Source organism: Oryctolagus cuniculus, chromosome 5, assembly GCF_051225735.1.
Source record: "Oryctolagus cuniculus isolate XC-2025 breed Fujian yellow rabbit chromosome 5, ASM5122573v1, whole genome shotgun sequence".
Classification (NCBI taxonomy): Eukaryota; Metazoa; Chordata; class Mammalia; order Lagomorpha; family Leporidae; genus Oryctolagus; species Oryctolagus cuniculus.
In genome coordinates, this window is record NC_142871.1 from 152,721,475 (window position 1) to 152,738,129 (window position 16,655).

The 16,655-nt window shown below is 49.1% G+C and overlaps 1 protein-coding gene across 2 annotated transcripts in view; it reads right to left on the reverse strand.

Annotated features, from left to right (window-relative positions):
* LOC100350827 (cytidine monophosphate-N-acetylneuraminic acid hydroxylase) overlaps window positions 1-6,906 on the reverse strand; it is a 180,213-nt gene extending 173,307 nt beyond the window's left edge. For both annotated transcript variants that reach the window (XM_089333357.1, XM_089333356.1), the window contains exon 1: window positions 6,718-6,906. The gene's annotated coding sequence lies outside the window, so the exon portion shown is untranslated. The remainder of the gene's footprint in view (window positions 1-6,717) is intronic.
* Window positions 6,907-16,655: the final 9,749 nt, after the last annotated feature.

Below are 16,655 nucleotides of genomic sequence, written 5' to 3' on the forward strand. Positions count from 1 at the left end.
GTGTGCTGCGGCTGGTGCACCGCACTGATCCAGTGGCAGGAGCCAGGTGCTTCTCCTGGTCTCCCGTGGGTGCAGGGCCCAAACACTTGGGCCATCCTTCACTGCCTTCCCAGGCCACAGCAGAGAGCTGGCCTGGAAGAGGGGCAACCGGGACAGAATCCAGCACCCCGACCAGGACTAGAACCCGGTGTGCCAGCGCTGCAAGGTGGAGGATTAGCCTAGTGAGCCGCAGCGCCGGCTCAAACACTTTCCTAACTGAAAATAATAGTGTTTGATAGAACTAGCTGCAAATTATTTCTGATATTGGAAAAAGATTATGGGAAGGGTCATTTATATACATTATAATAAGGTTACATTATAAATACTTCCATGTTGCAGTATGTTTTTTTCACATTGTGAAGTTAATATATACTTATAATGAAAAACTTTTTATTTACATTTTTATATCCTTTAAAAATAGAAAAGGAATTTTTGCATGCCCTCCAAGATTTTGTGCTTGTTACTTCAGATTTATTTATGGTATATTGGAAACACATTTTTTTCAGGTAAAAATGGATCGCATTATTCTGATAGTTTCATGTTTAATTTACCATATATCTTGGCACTTGGATTTTTCATGTTGCATATGGAGTGACCTCATTATTTTAAAATGTGGAATGGTCTCTCATTAGTTGAACATACTGTCATCTATTTGGCCCCAAAAGCCCCTTATGCTGGGCATTTGGGTCAGTTCCAATCTGAAGTTAACATAAACAATGTTAAGTCACGGCCTGTGATGTGGCATAGTGAGTTAAGCCACAGCCTGTGAGGCTGACATCCCATGCAAGCCATGGGTTCTAGTCTCAGCTGTTCCACTTCCAAATCGGCTCTCTGCAAGCGTGCCTGGGAGGCAGTGGAAGTGGTGCAAGTACTTGGACCTCCTGCTACCTATGGGGGAACCCAGATGGAGTTCCAGGCTCCTGGTCTTGGCCTGGCCCAGCCCTGGCTATTGAGACCATTTGAGGCTATGTCTCTCTCCCTGACTCTCTCTGTCTTTCAAATACGTCAGTGAATCTTAAAAATGATAAATAAACCTCCTATTGTAGATAACAGTTGCTACTTTCTCCTTTCCTAGAGAAGATATAAGAAGGGCATTTTTACAAAGTCTGGGCTTTTCTCCTTGACCTGAATTCGCAAGATTAGCCATTTAACCTGAGACTGATACTGAGGAACTTCCCACTTGCAACTAATGGCAAATTCAGGGCCAGATGAACTTGGACTCCCAGCTGCTTAAAATATAAATTTTGAGAAGATTTTATTTATTTGAAAGAGTTACAGAGGGGAGAGAAGAAGCTTCCACCTGTTGGTTCACTCCCCAAATGGCCCCAGGAACCAGGAGCTTCATCTGGGCCTCCCACATGAGTGGCAGGGATCCAAACACTTGGGCCATGTTATGCTGCCTTCCCAGGCGTAATGGCAGGGAGCTGGATCAAAGTAGAGCAGCCGGGATGTGAGCTGGCACCCACATGGGCTGCTGGGATTGCGGGTGGTGGCTTTATCCACTACACCACAGCACTGGCCCTGAAAATCTAAATTTTCAAAGAAATTTAAAATGAAAAAACTGTTGAAAGTTAAAACCAAAACTATAGAAATCTGGACAGTTATTGGGTGATCTTTAAAAATTTGTAAGGTCCAGACCACATTTGGATCTTAATATTTGATCCAGAAATGAGGTAACTATAAAAATTTGACAGCCTAGATACTTGGTGATGTGAAAATATTCTAAAAAATTGTTTTTTCAAATAACATGAAAGAATATCAGATCTTCCATTGGCTAGTTCACTCCCCCAAATGTCTGCAATAGCGAGGGTTGGACCAGGTTGAGCCAGGCATCTGGAACTCAGTCTAGGTCTCCTACACAGTTGGCAGGGATCCAAGAATCTATACCATCACCTGCTGCCTCTCAGGGTGTGCATTAGCAGGAAGCTAATCCATATAGTCTGAAGAAATTTTTAGTATATATGTTCATTTGGTTATATTCAGAATCCTTATATCTTAGAGATACATACTAAACTGTTGAATAAAATCATATCTCTGGGGTTGGCTTTGGAATCGCTCAGCTTGTGAGGTGTGTATGTGCATGTAAGGGGGGAGTGAATAGAGGTGAATTGTTGGTGCCAGGGGGTTTATTATACCCTTCTCACTCCTTTTGTGTATTGAGAAATTTCCCATAATACACTGAAAAAAAAACCAGCTAGGCTTTAAACTGATTATTCTACTAGGGTAGAGAAACTGGAAGAACAGGAGGCGTATATTCAGAGTTGGCCAATCTTAACAGAGGAGTGTATACTCTTGTCCTTCACCCAGGGGTGAGGAGTTTCGTGTTTCTAAAGTCACTGACTCATAGGAGAAGAAGCCAAACCAAGCTGCACACCGGGTGCTAGTCCCAGTCGGGGCGCCGGACTCTGTCCCGGTTGCCCCTCTTCCAGGCCAGCTCTCTGCTGTGGCCCGGGAGTGCAGTGGAGGATGGCCCAAGTGCTTGGGCCCTGCACCCCATGGGAGACCAGGAGAAGCACCTGGCTCCTGCCATCGGATCAGCGTGGTGCGCCAGCCATGGCGGCCATTGGAGGGTGAACCAACAGCAAAGGAAGACCTTTGTCTCTGTCTCTCTCTCTCACTGTCCACTCTGCCTGTTAAAAAAAAAAAAAAAAAAAAAGGTGGCACAAGAGATGTATAAACAAATGAACAAATGTGTCATGGGAAAAAGCAACTGTGGGATGTTCATTGTGCCATTTTTCTACTTTGATGTTTGAAAGCTTTAAGTCGTTAAAAATATTTTGATTTGTTTGAAAGGCACAGTGCCAGAGAGAGGGAAAGACAAATCTTCCACCTGCTGGTTCACTCCCCAAATGGCCGCAATGGCCAGGGCTGTGCCAGGCCAAAGTCAGGAACCTAGAGCGTCTTCTGGGTCTCTTACATGAGTGCAGGGGCTCAAGCATTTATGCCATCTTCCACTGCTTTCCCAGGCCATCAGCAGGGAGCTGGATTGGAAGTGGAGCAACCAAGTCTCAAACCAGCACCCACAGGGGTGCTGGCATCATAAGCGGTGGCTTAACCCACTATGCCACAATGCCAGTCCCAATATTTTGAAGTTTAAAAAATATGAGAGCTAGACTCAAATAGAGAGCTTCCATCCACAGGTTCACTCCTTAAATGTCCAGTGTGGCTGTGGCAGGGCCAGGGACAGAGCCAGGAATTAGGAAAACAATACAGGTCTCTCACATGGGAGCCAAGATGCCTACTACTTGAACCATCACCACTGCTTCCCAGTGTCTGCACTGGCAAAGCTGGAACTGGGAAGCTAACATGTGAGAAACGGGCATCTTAACCACTGGCTAGGTGCCCACTCCTGAAACTTTTCACAATACAAAGTCAGATTAAACATAAATTGCCCCATGTCTGTATCATGGCGGCCTAGGAAGCTCCAAGTCCTTGTCCTTTCATATTAACATGAGGAAGCACTTGATACTGGATAAATTAACTTAATATGCTCTCCCAAAAACAGTCAAAGGTCTGAACAACCAAGCAGACACCCAACTAAGCAAAGGCCTCATTCATAATGATAGGACATCTCATAGATTTTTTTCACATGTGTTTTCCTCACCCTCTCCCCTGTGTGGCAGTCTTGGTACAAGGGATACAACAGCCAAGGTCACATTTCACTTCCTCAAACGGAGATGGAAGACTCTACATGCAACTTCCCGATTTGTCTGGGTGATGCCCAAAGGACCGGCTTCTGTTTCAGCCGACTCTGATCTCAGACTGGGAAAAGTGTACTGCTCACGTGACCTAGATGTCTAGGGTGGGAGATTATGGGTAGAAACATGGAACATCTCTTAGTCTGATTTCTGTTGTTTAAACTGAATACCACAGGCTGGTTCATTTGCAAGAAATAAAGGCTTATTCCGCTCATGCTTTTGGAAGTTCAAGGTTGAGGCGTTGAATCTGGCGAGGACTCTGCAAAGTCTTATGGCAGCATGTGGAGAGAGAGAGCTTGCTGCCTCAAGTTTCTGTTACTCATACAGTTGTGGACTTCCACCCTGATGGACTTATCTAATGCCCCTTCTCTCTGGTCTGTTGGGTTTCCCCCAATAAACCCTTTCCCTAAAAAAGGGGGGAAAAAGTCATTTTGAAGATTTCTTCAAAAGGCAGAGTTGAGGGGGCTGCGGAATTCAGAGATCTTGCATCTGTTGATTCACTCCCAAAATAGTTGCTACAGCCAGGGATGGGCCAGGCTGAAGCTAGGAGCTTCTTCCATGGGTGAAAGGGCCCAAGCACCTGGCCCATCTTCTGCTGCTTTTCCAGGAGCACTAGCAGGAAGCTGGATCGGAAGTGGAGCAGCCGGGACTCAAACCAACACCCATATGGGATGCCAGCATTGTAGGAGGCGGCTTAACCTGCTATGCCATGATGTCAGCCCCAGAAATGTATCTTTTAATTCTATTTTCTGCAAACTTCTAGAAGTACCCTATGGGGGCCAGCACTGTGGTGTAGCGGGTAAAGCCGCAGCCTGCAGTGCCAGCATCCCAAGTGGGCATCGCTTTGAGTCTCGATGCTCCACTTCCAATCCAGCTCTCTGCTATGGCCTGGGAAAGCAGAAGAAGATGGACCACGGCCTTGCCCCCTGTACCTACATGGGAGATCCAGAGGAAACTCTGGGCTCCTGGATTTGGATCTGTGCCATCGCAGCTATCTGGGGAGTGAACCAGCAGATGGAAGACCTCTCTGCCTCTCTGTAACTGCCTCTCAAATAAATATATCTTTACGAAAGAAAAAAAAAAGTACCCTATGGAGGGCTGGTATTGTGGCACAGTGGGTTTAAGCCCTGGCCTGCAGCACAGTCATCCCATATGGGTGCTGATTCAAGTCCCGGCTGCTCGACTTCTGATCCAGCTCTCTGTTATGTCCTGGGAAAGCAGTGGAAGATGTCTCAGGTCCTTGGGTTCCTACACCCAGAGGAAGCTCCTGGTATCAGTTTGGCCCAGCTCCAGCCATTGCAGCCATCTGGGAAGTAAACCAGCAGATGGGAGACCCTTCTCTCTGTCTGTCTCTACCTCTAACTTTTTTAAAGATTTATTTTATTTATTTGAAAAAGTACCCTATGGAACCACTTCCATAAAGTATCTGGAACAGTCGGGTTCACAAAGCAAGCAAGGAGAAGACCAGTTACCAGGGGCTGTGGGAAGGAAGAACACCACATTGTAATTTCAGGGTACAGAGATTCAGTCTGAGACAAAGAAGGCTAGGGCTAGGGCTAGGGCTAGGGCTAGCCAAAGAAGCAGTTCTAGGAGCTGGCACTGTGGTGTAGCGGGTAAAGCCACCACCTGCAGTGCTCACATCCCATATGGGCGCTGGTTCGAGTCCTGACTGCTCTATTTCTGATCCAGCTCTCTGCTGTGTCCTGGGAAAGCAGTGGAAGATGACCCAAGTCCTCGGGCCCCTGCACCCGCACGGGAAGACCTGAGGAAGACTCCTGGCTCCTGACTTCAGATTGGTGTAGCTCCAGCCATTGTAGCCAACTGGGGAGTGAACCAGTGGATGGAAGACCTCTCTCTTTGCCTTTCTTTCTCTCTGTGCAACCCTTTCAAATAAATAAATCTTTAAATTAAAAAAAAAAAAAGCAGTTCTAGAGATAGGATGGTTGTATATGATGTGAATGCACTTAGTCTTACAACACTGTTATTCAAGAAGAGTTAAAATGAGTTACATTTTTAAAAATTTTTTTAAAAAATGGTACCTTACAAATTAACCCCTTCCCCATTCCCCTCACTGTATGACTTTTTGCAGTCACGTTTTTACTTTGTTTAGACTACTTCCCAGTAGAGTAGGCAGATTCTAATGTACTCTAATGCTCTTGTCCAGGGATAATCACATGACTGAAAGAACAGGGAAAAAAATTACATGTCCGATGCTATGAGTGTGTCCCCTATACTATCGTGTGTTGCAAACTTAATCCTAAATTGATATGTGGATGGTCTCAGGGGGCAGGCCCTTAGGAAGCAACTAGGGTTATGAGGGCTGGACCCACAGGATGGAATTAGTGGCCTTCCAAGGAGGGAGGCTCGCTCCCAGTCTCAATGCGATTTTTTCCACCATGTTACATAACACAGCTCAATGTTACCCCCGACCTTGAACTTCAGCCTTCAGAACTCTGAGCTAAGTAAACTTCTCTTGTTACAAGTTGCTCAGCCTTTCAGATTCTTCCACAGCAACACAAGACAAGCGATGGCATCTGGGATACAACAGACACACTTGACCATGTGCAGGGGAATAATGGAGTTGTGATAGAGCCCCCGGGGAAGCACTGTATGCTAGTTTCAGGAATACCACAAGCTTACCCAAGACATTCACACTCTCTGCATCTGAAAAATAGTCACAGTGGCTTTTGAATTACCGTCTGAGGTTACTGGACAGAAAATCATATTAAACATTGCCTCTTTCAATTTGTTTCACTCTGAAGTGACTTCCCTGCAATGAAAAGGTTAAGGTTATCTTTTATCATTACTAATTATCTAGTAGATAATTCTGTTATTCTCCTTTATTGAGTATCTGGGTTGTATCCAGTTTTATCATTGTTAATATAATCCTACTCCACACAATTAAAAAAAAGCTAAGCATATTTCAGCTATATGTACAGTCCAGTCTCAAATTCCTGTATGAAAAAAAATCAATCCATACCTATGTGCATGGTCGTCGTCTTCCAATATTCATCCCATCTCTAACCACTGTGTAGCAGTTATAGGATTTCAATGAGACCGACAACACCTGCAGTCAGTTAGGGTAATCCAGTCCCCTTTGATGTGATGATTAGTTCACACAGTTCTCACCCAAGCTACTCAGTTCATGGAATTCTCCCCGCCAGTGCAGTTGATTTAGAAGTGAGCACCTGACCTAAGACAGTCTAACTAAAGAGCTCAGAACTCTGAGGATCGCTGTTCCTCCCCGGGGAGGAACAAGGAAACAGGAGCCCCAGGAGCTCCTGGCAGCATCCCAGAACCACAGGAGGTGACCAGCACACAGAAGACCTCAAATGCTCACCAAGAAATCAAGCCAGAGTACTGACGGAACCACACTCAAATAGGGCCTTGATTGTGGATTTTAGCCGGATTTATACAGACACCAAGGAAGAAAATAGCATAGTATACCCATCGGTATCCCAGTGGGTCTTATCAAACTTAGTGTTATGCCTGTTTGCCTCAGGTTCTTCTTTCCTATTGCCTTTTCTAATTGATAAACAGAAGCATTATGGGATTTGTACATTGATCTATCATTGAAGTCTGTTACTAATTCCCTTGTTCATGGTAATACCCCTTGGATTTTCCACATAAACATATTTATACAAATTCGGCAGTTAATTCACTTGCTAGTTCTTATACACCTTGTATTGGGAACCTCTTATTCACCTCTCCTGCCTGGCTTCACCCAGGTGCAACCTGACGGTATCACAGGTCTGGAAACCTACCTAGGAGCACTCACGCCACCCAGACAACCCCAAGCACGGAAAAGAGGCCAACACTGCATGAAGAAATTCTTCAGAGGGGAAAGGGAGGCAAAAAGTGCCTCTCCTTTCTTCTTCCACAGCGTCCACGAAGCTCTGCAAGACCAACCACCCTCCGCAGCAAACACTTCCTACTTCAAGTCCACATTTGTCAAACCCTCTCTCCAGTGTTGACTTGGAGGGGTGATATTGAACACACGCTTGTCTTATTTCTGACTTCGATAGCAATGAAGGATGTAGATGACTCATGTGAGTGGATGTGGTTCAAAGGATAATGAGTGCAGATGGAAAAGTTGATGCTTTCCATTCACCCTCTTCCCCAACACCAAGTAGACATAAAGGGTCAGCGACATGGGATTCCCCTCCAAGGCCTGCTCTCAGCTTTACTAGACACCTAAGCTGCCCACAGCAGAGACTCACACTCAGTGCCCAATAGAAGGCCATTCCCTGGGCCGGGGGTGGTGGTGAAATCAACCAACTGCCTGGTGGCAGATTATACCGAGACCCTTCCACCATGGAAAAGAACATGATTTGTCCTCATTGGAATAGACACTGTTGTACTTATAGATCAATTTCCGTACCAGGATGCAGATTAGCCAGTACAATTTCTATTCACAGTCTACCTTACCAGCATGATATTCTACTGATGTGACTTATGACATGAAACTCATTTCCTTTAAAAAATTTTAAAATTTGAAAGACAGAATGACACAGAGATAAGAGACAGGGAGAGATCTTCCATGTGCTGGTTCACTCCCCAAATGACTGAAATGGCCAGTTCTGGGCCAGGTAGAAGCCAGGAGCCTGGAACTTCACATGGGTTCCCCAGGCAGATGGCAGGGGCCCAAGCACCTGTGCCATCATCTGCTGCTTTCCCAGGCACATTAGCAGGGAGCTAGATTGGAAGCAGAGAAGTCAGGACTTGAACTGGGATACTTAATATGGGATACCAATGTTGGAACTGTAAGAAAATCTAGGTAAATAGATTAATGGGCTGGTGCTGTGGCTCAGTGGGTTAAGCTGCAACCTGTAGCACTGGCATCCCATATGGGTGCTGGTTTGAGTCCTGCCTGCTCCACTTCCAATCCAGCTCCCTGCTAATGTGCCTGAGAAAGCAGCAGAAGATGGCCCAAGTCCTTGGGTCCCTGTACCCAAATGTGAGACCCAGAAGAAACTCCTGGCTTTGGCCTGGCCCAGCCCCAGTTATTGTGGCCACTTGGGGGAGTGAACCAATGGATGATGGATCTGTCTTTCCTCCTCTTTAACTCTTCCTCTCAAATCTTTAAGAAAAAAAGTTTACACTTACTATTTAAAAAATAAAAACACTATTTATTAAAAAAAAAAACCAAACAGGTTGTTTAATAGTGTTAAGATTGCATGCTGCCATGCCTTACCTCTGCCTTCATGGCAACCAGGCAGGTTCAAGCGATATCCATTTTCTGCTGGTCAGCAGGCCCCGTGAGCCTGATACACTTTCTGCTGGGTAAGTCCTTGGCTGATGACCACTACTGTGTAACCTTGTATGAAAGGAGCCAGCAGGCCGGCGCCATGGCTCACTAGGCTAATCCTCCACCTTGCAGTGCCGGCACACCAGGTTCCAGTCCCGGTCGGGGCACCGGATTCTGTCCCGGTTGCTCCTCTTCCAGGCCAGCTCTCTGCTGTGGCCCGGGAGTGCAGTGGAGGATGGCCCAAGTGCTTGGGCCCTGCACCCCATGGGAGACCAGAAGAAGCACCTGGCTCCTTGCTTCGAATCAGCGTGGTGCACTGGCCGCAGCGTGCCAGCCGTGGCGGCCATTGGAGGGTGAACCAACGGCAAAGGAAGACCTTTCTCTCTGTCTCTCTCTCTCACTATCCACTCTGCCTGTCAAAAAAAGAAGAAGAAAGAAAGAAAGGAGCCAGCCCTTGTGGGCAGCTGCTACTGTGTTCTGGTCACCACGCTGCTGTTGCTTCCCAACTAAGGAACGAGCCATCTGCCACAGCCGCAGGTGCCTCAACGTTCGTGACAACTGAGCATCACAAGTAGCTACTTAACCTGCTGCACCATGACAAGAAACTCGGTTTGCAGCAACGGAAGCATAGCAACAGACTCATGCCCATGCAATTCCCCGATCTTACCAGGTGACCCAGGGCCCTGAACAGATGGGTCATGGTAACCAGCTGGCGATGGGCTTATTCAAAACTCAGGTGTGGATGGTGCAGTAACAAGCAACAGCCTGCAAGGATAGGCTGTGTCCTATAGAAAGTCATTTACGTAAGACCCAATAAATTATGCCATTTCTCCCACCAGCCCAAGAGTCAAGGGATGGATGCGGGACAAGCCCTCTCATTCTTGTACCTAACAACGCAATGGCAGGACTTCTGCGTCCCAGCCCTGCAGCTGGGTCCCTCGAGTTGGAAACTGAAAGCAGCACCTGGCTATGTGGGCTCCTCTGGCCCCAGAATGAAACAAAAACACAGCAGGCGGGTCACGCTACGCGAGGGACTCAGGTCTGAACGCAGCGAGTTCTCCAGACATCTCTTCCATCTCCACACCCAATACTAAAAGTCAGTGGGTGGGGTGAGGGAGAGGATGCAGCAATGGTCCTGGGCAGTGCTGTGGCAGGTGTAGACAGTCTCCCGTGTTCTCACTTGTGTCTTCTGTCCTGGGTCACCGATACAACCAGGCCCGGGGCAACCTAGCCCTTGGAAAGGCAGAGAAAATGGTCTACACAGCAGCTCTGTACCTACAGCCACTATGGACCTGGCAGGAATGCAGAGGGCATCAAGTCAAATGCATCCGAAGGGCTCAAAGTGAACTCTCGAAAGTTACAGAGGCCCAGCTGTTACAGTCGGCCTGCCTGGACAGCTTGCCACCCTTCTCCTAAAGATCTAATAGAGAAACTGGACGATCTTACAGTTTATAGGTTTCATACCCGAGAGAGCAGCGTAGGGCATTTTGACATCACATTAAAATCCTCCCCAGGTAGAGAGGCCAGGATTGCCACTGGACAGAAGTCAGGGGAGGCCAGAACAGAGAAAGACAATTCCTGTTCCAGACGGTGAGTGACCCAGTACCAGTGGTCACTACAGACGCGCTCATGCTTGCTCTGCTACGCAAGGCTCCTTGGGATTTATACCTCTGCTGTCACCAGCAGAGGGTGTTTGAAGGCAGAGCCAAGCCCCTGCAACTCACACTGGGCACTAGCCATCACCCAAAAGCACTGATGGAGCCAGTCTCCCGCAGCCAGCCACCTGCTCCAGTCCAGACAGCTTCCTCCAACAACACCTGTTTTATGCAGATGGCTTCCTCTGCCAGTTAGGGAGTGAGCCCCAAATTCATCCCAACCCCTAGAAGGTTCGAGTGTCTTCATGGACAGAACACAGACGTGGTCAGTGGACATTTCTTCCCACTGTTCTTGGCTTTTACACAGCAGCTGCTTCAGCCATACTTCTACCTCCATTCATTCCAGAATCCAGATAAAACATTTACCTCTAGAGATTAGCATGAGCTGCCCCTTACACCTGCTGTGGGGGATGCCACAGGGGACACCTGTTGTGAGCTGCACTGAAGCAGAATTGTGCAGGTGTGCACTTTGTTGAGACAACGAACAACATTCGAACGATTAAACCTGAACAAAGATGGAACGACATACGGGCATCTTACCAAGGAAAGGCATTGGGCCCGAGTACGATTGAACCTGCTCGTGGGGTTTTTAAACGACAGGCTAGTTGATGCCAGTGCAAATCAAGACTTCTCCCACAGGAAGGAGGAACATATCACTTAAAAGACAAGTCACCCTTTATGTTTACTACAGAGGGACAGCGATATTTGAGATAACCTATCCTTTCCCTACCATGTGGAAGGCTTTCTAAACAAGATCAACAAGAGCACTGCTTGGGGGGAAAAAGTCTGCAGCCAAATTAATCCTCATTGAAGACGCCCTTAATCCTAGTTACCCTCTGGGAGCTATAATGCAACAAGCTGAATCCAGGTCTTTTTATCCTGCTTTCAATACTGCACCCTTTGAAAGACATTTTAAGTGAATCTATGAATGAGGCTGGAATTGGTAAGATAATAAATATTGTGCCCAATAGGAAATGACAACATCCTGAAACATAACTCTACCGATCTCTCTCAGGATATGAGAGTCCAATTCTCTCTGGACATCCTACAAGCTTCTTCCCATATGGTATCAAAAATGACTTACACAGAACTAGCAAAAACTTAGACATCAGTTTTGCTGTAGCCAACATTTTTACTACATCTCCCTCCCTCACTCAGGTCACCAGCAGCAGTATTCCTTGGCAGCAGGCACAGCCCCCACAAACGCACTGGCGAGGCAGCGACCACAGGGAAAATGAAGCAGCTTCCACATTGACTTCTCACCGGCCCATGGCTTTCAGTTGTCCTCAGCAAAACCTTTAAGGGTATGTGGGGTTTTCCCCCCTAACTTCCATGCTATGATTCAGTTTCCCTACAAATCTGACTTTAATGCTACGTACGCCTCATCACAGAACTTTATTCCCTGCAATCGGTCTGTGTCACAAGAGCGTTCTGACCGTCCTTGGTAGAGCTTCCCAGCAGGGAATCTTGAACCATTGCCGTATCCAGCTACTTTTTTTTTTTTTTTTTTTGACAGGCAGAATGGACAGTGAGAGAGAAACAGAGAGAAAGGTCTTCCTCTGCCATTGGTTCACCCTCGAATGGCCGCCGCGGCCAGTGCACCGCACTGATCTGATGGCAGGAGCCAGGTACTTATCCTGCTCTCCCATGTGGTGCAGGGCCCAAGCACTTGGGCCATCCTCCACTGCCTTCCCGGGCCACAGCAGAGAGCTGGCCTGGAAGAGGAGCAACCGGGACAGAATCTGGCGCCCCGACCGGGACTAGAACCTGGTGTGCCGGCGCCGCAAGACAGAGGATTAGCCTAGTGAGCCGCGGCGCTGGCCCTAGCTACTTCTAATTTAGAAGATTTGGCCAGTTATTTATAAAGTCTCCAAAAACCAACAATGTGGAAAAACGCAGCCTATCGCCGTAACTTCTCTGACATCTTCTACCGGGGACACATCAATCGATCATTTCCAGCCAGAAACCCTGCACACTGATGTGAATCTGGTGCGATGCCACACAACAGCTCCAGGTCTGCAGGCAGCTGAAAATGAACCTGAGGAAGGAGGCTTTCCAGTGAAACACACGCAGCCGAGCTACAGAGCATAAATCACACAGACCATCACACAGCAGCCTCTTCGCTATCCATCAAAAACCACTCTTCTCCAGGATGCCACCCGGCAAGCTCTCCTAACCAAGCCCGCCTTTCACTTGGGCTTTGGGTACTGTTGAAATCAGCTTACAAGAAGGTGCACAGTGATAAGGCTGAGTGTTCAGTGCAAGTGTGTATGGAGATACTGGTGCATACTGCTTGCACTGTTGTTCCCAAACTAGCTTTGGATACTAGATGATTTAAAAATTAGAATTTCTATATGCATATCTCAGCCATTAAAATAGAATCTGCTACTACAAATAGCAACACACTTCATTTTACTTTATTCTGAGCACATTATATGAAATATTTAAGGGGGAAAATAAGCATTTATGATTTTAAATAAATATTTATAATGAATATAAATAAATATGATTTTAAATTAGTTGTGTCAGAATAAAAATGACACAACTTCTATCTGAACTTCTGGACTTTTGTATCCAAGTTAAAAAAAACTTTGAAGCCATATTTTTAGATTTTCATATCATTTCAGTTTCTAAAATAGCGTGGTTTGGCTATTTTGTTAGCTTCCTCTACCCCATCCCCAGGAACCTTTAAGGTACACAAACTTCATGCATTTCATAAATATAACTTTAGGAACACAGTGATTCTTCCCTCTGTTCCCGCCTTCCCACCCCTATTCCTCCTCCTCCTCTTCCTCCACCTCCTATTCCCATTCATATTTTTTAACTTCTAGACTGTTGAGTAACAGTTTTTTTAAAATATACTATTTGTTGAACTCTTAGTATAGAGTTAACCTTTTGTGTATAAGGCGATTAGATAGTTATCCGTGTATCATGTTTTGCCTGCTTGTTGTTCTAGACAGGAAGTCGGCTAAGGTCGGGGCTGCGTCTTCCTGGTTCTGCATCGCACACCTGCCCCAGGGTTTGGCCCTTGGTGCTCAGTAAGGCACAGTTTCTCACTCCTTCTATGTGTCTTTAATCCAACATAACAACTCCATGTGCCAACCTGGCCGAGTTAACAACGCTCTCCACCTTGACTTCCTTTCCTGTGAATGGAGCAAACAGCGTCCGTGCCCACGCCGTGCGGTTATGGAGAGCAAATAGATTAGTCATCACCCGCCCAGGTTACCCCAGCATCAGGGGTTCAGAGGAACACCTCCCTCTCCCACAGTTCTGGGCACCGCAAGACAGCAGCAGTCGTCCCTGGGCTACAGTCAAGGCTGCTCCTCTCTGGAGGCTCCGTGGCATCGTCTCTCCTCCCTCACCTCTGCAGCCATCCTTACATCTTCTCTCTGTGACTCGGATCTTCTTTGCCCGGCTACGAGAACCCTTGGGTTACACCGCGCTCACCTGGGCGATTCGGGTAACTTTCCCCTTCCGAGAGCCTTAACCGAGTCACACCCGCTTACGCTCCCTTTGCCTTGCAGGCTAACGTGCTCACGGGTTCTGGGAAGGAGGAGGAGGGAATCCTGGCGGGGGGGTGGGAGGGTGTCATTTTGCCTATGGCATCATTCAACAAGGGGTGCAGAAATGGAAGACAAAGAAGTGATGGAGTCCAGCAAAAGTACAAGAAATAAATGGACTCAACAATGAGCCTGTTCTCCCAGCTCCACTCCCGGACACTCTGCCCTGCATCGCGGGTCACCAGCGAGGCGCCCCGCCAGCCCCTGGATTGAGTGGGGCCTCCCACGGGCGCGACGCGCGGGCCGACAGGTGGCGCCTTGAAAGGGGGCCCGCAGGCCGAGGTGGCGGGGCCGATTCGGGCTGCCGGGCCGCGACCGGGGTTCTGGGGGAGCGAAGAAAGCAGAGACCCAGCCCAAGACCCTGTGGGGAGCGCGCAGCTGTCCCCCTGTCCCCGGGGTCGGTGCAGGAGCAGGGGGCCGCGAGGGCTGGCCAGCGAAGGAGGGCTTTGCTCAGCTCCATCTCTGCACACCGCTGCTGCCTCTATGCCTGCCCAGGTGGCGTTCTGCGGCCCCAGAGCGCCCCCTTCTGGCCTCCTGCACTTGCTCCATCTTCCCTGCCCTTCTTTCCCACCCACGTCAGCAGGTTACCTCAAGGGTAGCCCCTGTCCCCTACCTCGGATATCCGCGGAGGCCCTGGTCCAGGCCCAGGCGCCCGAGGAGGGCGCCGAGATGCGCAGTGCTCTCGCTGACAGCTCAGAGGCCAGGTTTGCCCTGGAATGCTTGTCTTTTACCCAGGTCTTCAGTGACATCGCTTGGCTGAGTCACTGTAGTGCCACGGAGAGGGGCTCATGTCCAGTCCCGAGGGGCCCAGGGCTTAGGACAGACACTCCCACGCCACATGACACAAGGTGGAGGTGTCCCAGCCCTGGGGACAGCAAAGCCAGGTCAACAAGAGGACACTAAGCCAGGTTCCTCGGGAGGGAGGGGACCCCCGTGGAGCCATGGGCTGTGTTCGGAACAAGTCGGCCTGGATGGAGGTCTATGCAGGTATGCAGGCCTTTGGGGACAGAGATGGGATGGGAACCAGAGTGGATGCCCTCTGCCAGGGGGTCACTCAGAGTGTGTGGGAGACCCCAAGCCCAGCTGCAGGTGGCTGAGGGGGTACGGTCAGAAAGACGCAGGGTGTCATAGAAGATGGGGTAGAGGAAGCAACTGGAGGTGACGGTGGCTTCTCAACTACCAATTCACAGTGACCCAGAGAGTGTCTTGCCAGTGGGATAGGGACACCCACCCCTGTCACAGCTCCCAAGAGGTGGGGGGTCTCTCCCTCCTGTGCTGTAAGTGGACAGATTCTGGGGCACTTCCAGCAGAAACTGACCCAACGTGGCACTCTCTGGAGCAAGGCGGTGGGTTCTGGGTGTGCTGTCACCCCACCCGGCCATGCTTCCAGGAAGAGCCCCCCAGGACGCCGGGTCCAGTCACCCCTGTGTCCAGCCACTCCCTGGCACATGATCTATTGGGCTGTTCAGTCCTCTTGGTGGCCAAGCCGGGTCCAGAAGCTCATTAGAAGTGAGCAGGTGCAGCCAGGGTGTTTGTCAAGGAGGCCGAATTAGCCAAGGGTCTCCTCCTGCATTTTCCCACGTGGGCTGCGAGCGGCCACAGGTGGACCCTATTTAAAATGGCCCTTTTAGGGCACCAGGAGCTGGGATGTGGAATCCAAGGGGGAGGGGCAACTTGTCTGGCGTCCTGGGAAGCCTGAGCCCCATTCCCTCTGCACCTCCTGGGCTTGATTCTGGCCAGAGGGCTCCGTCAGGAAAGAGAAGACCCTACGTCACTCTGCTGGAGAAAGATTCAGGCTTGAATTCGCTCCCTTTCCCCGGACTTCCCTCCAGGAGTCTTACTTTTTCCCAGGCTCTTAGTTTGTCCCCCTCACGAGTAGCTCTCTGTACCCTTCCTCTGTCTCGCGAGCCTTCTGTCACTCTGACCCTCTGTCTTCCTCTCCAGCATTCACAGCTTCGAGAAACAGGTTGTCAGCAACCGTCCTGGAGGGCCCAGCCTCCCCTCGTCTGGGTGCTCAGCGGGAACGCTGCTGCCAGGCCCAGCGGGGCCCAGCGGAGCCTCACCCTTAGCCCTTTTCAGCCCTCAAAGCTCCTGGGTGCTGGAGCCGACCCCGGGCTCCTAGGGAGGAAGGAGCACCCCTGGGCTCCCTGAGCCTGTCCCTGCGGAGTATCAATCAAAGCTTGCCCAGCCCCCAGCCTCCAAAAACCATCCGTTCCACATCTCTGAGCAAGCAGAGGAGCAATGCAGGGGAAAGGGGGGAGCAAACCCAGCTTCAAGGACTGGAATTGTCACAGGTCAGAGCCCTCTGTGTACTGCTAGACAGGGGGAGATGGGATGGGGTGGGGGAGTAGCGATGAGGGAGAAGGAGAGAGGGGGAGAGGTCCTATCTGCTGGTTCCCACTCCAAATGCCTGCAATGGCCCCCAGCTGGAGCCGAAGCTGGGCATTGGGCAGAA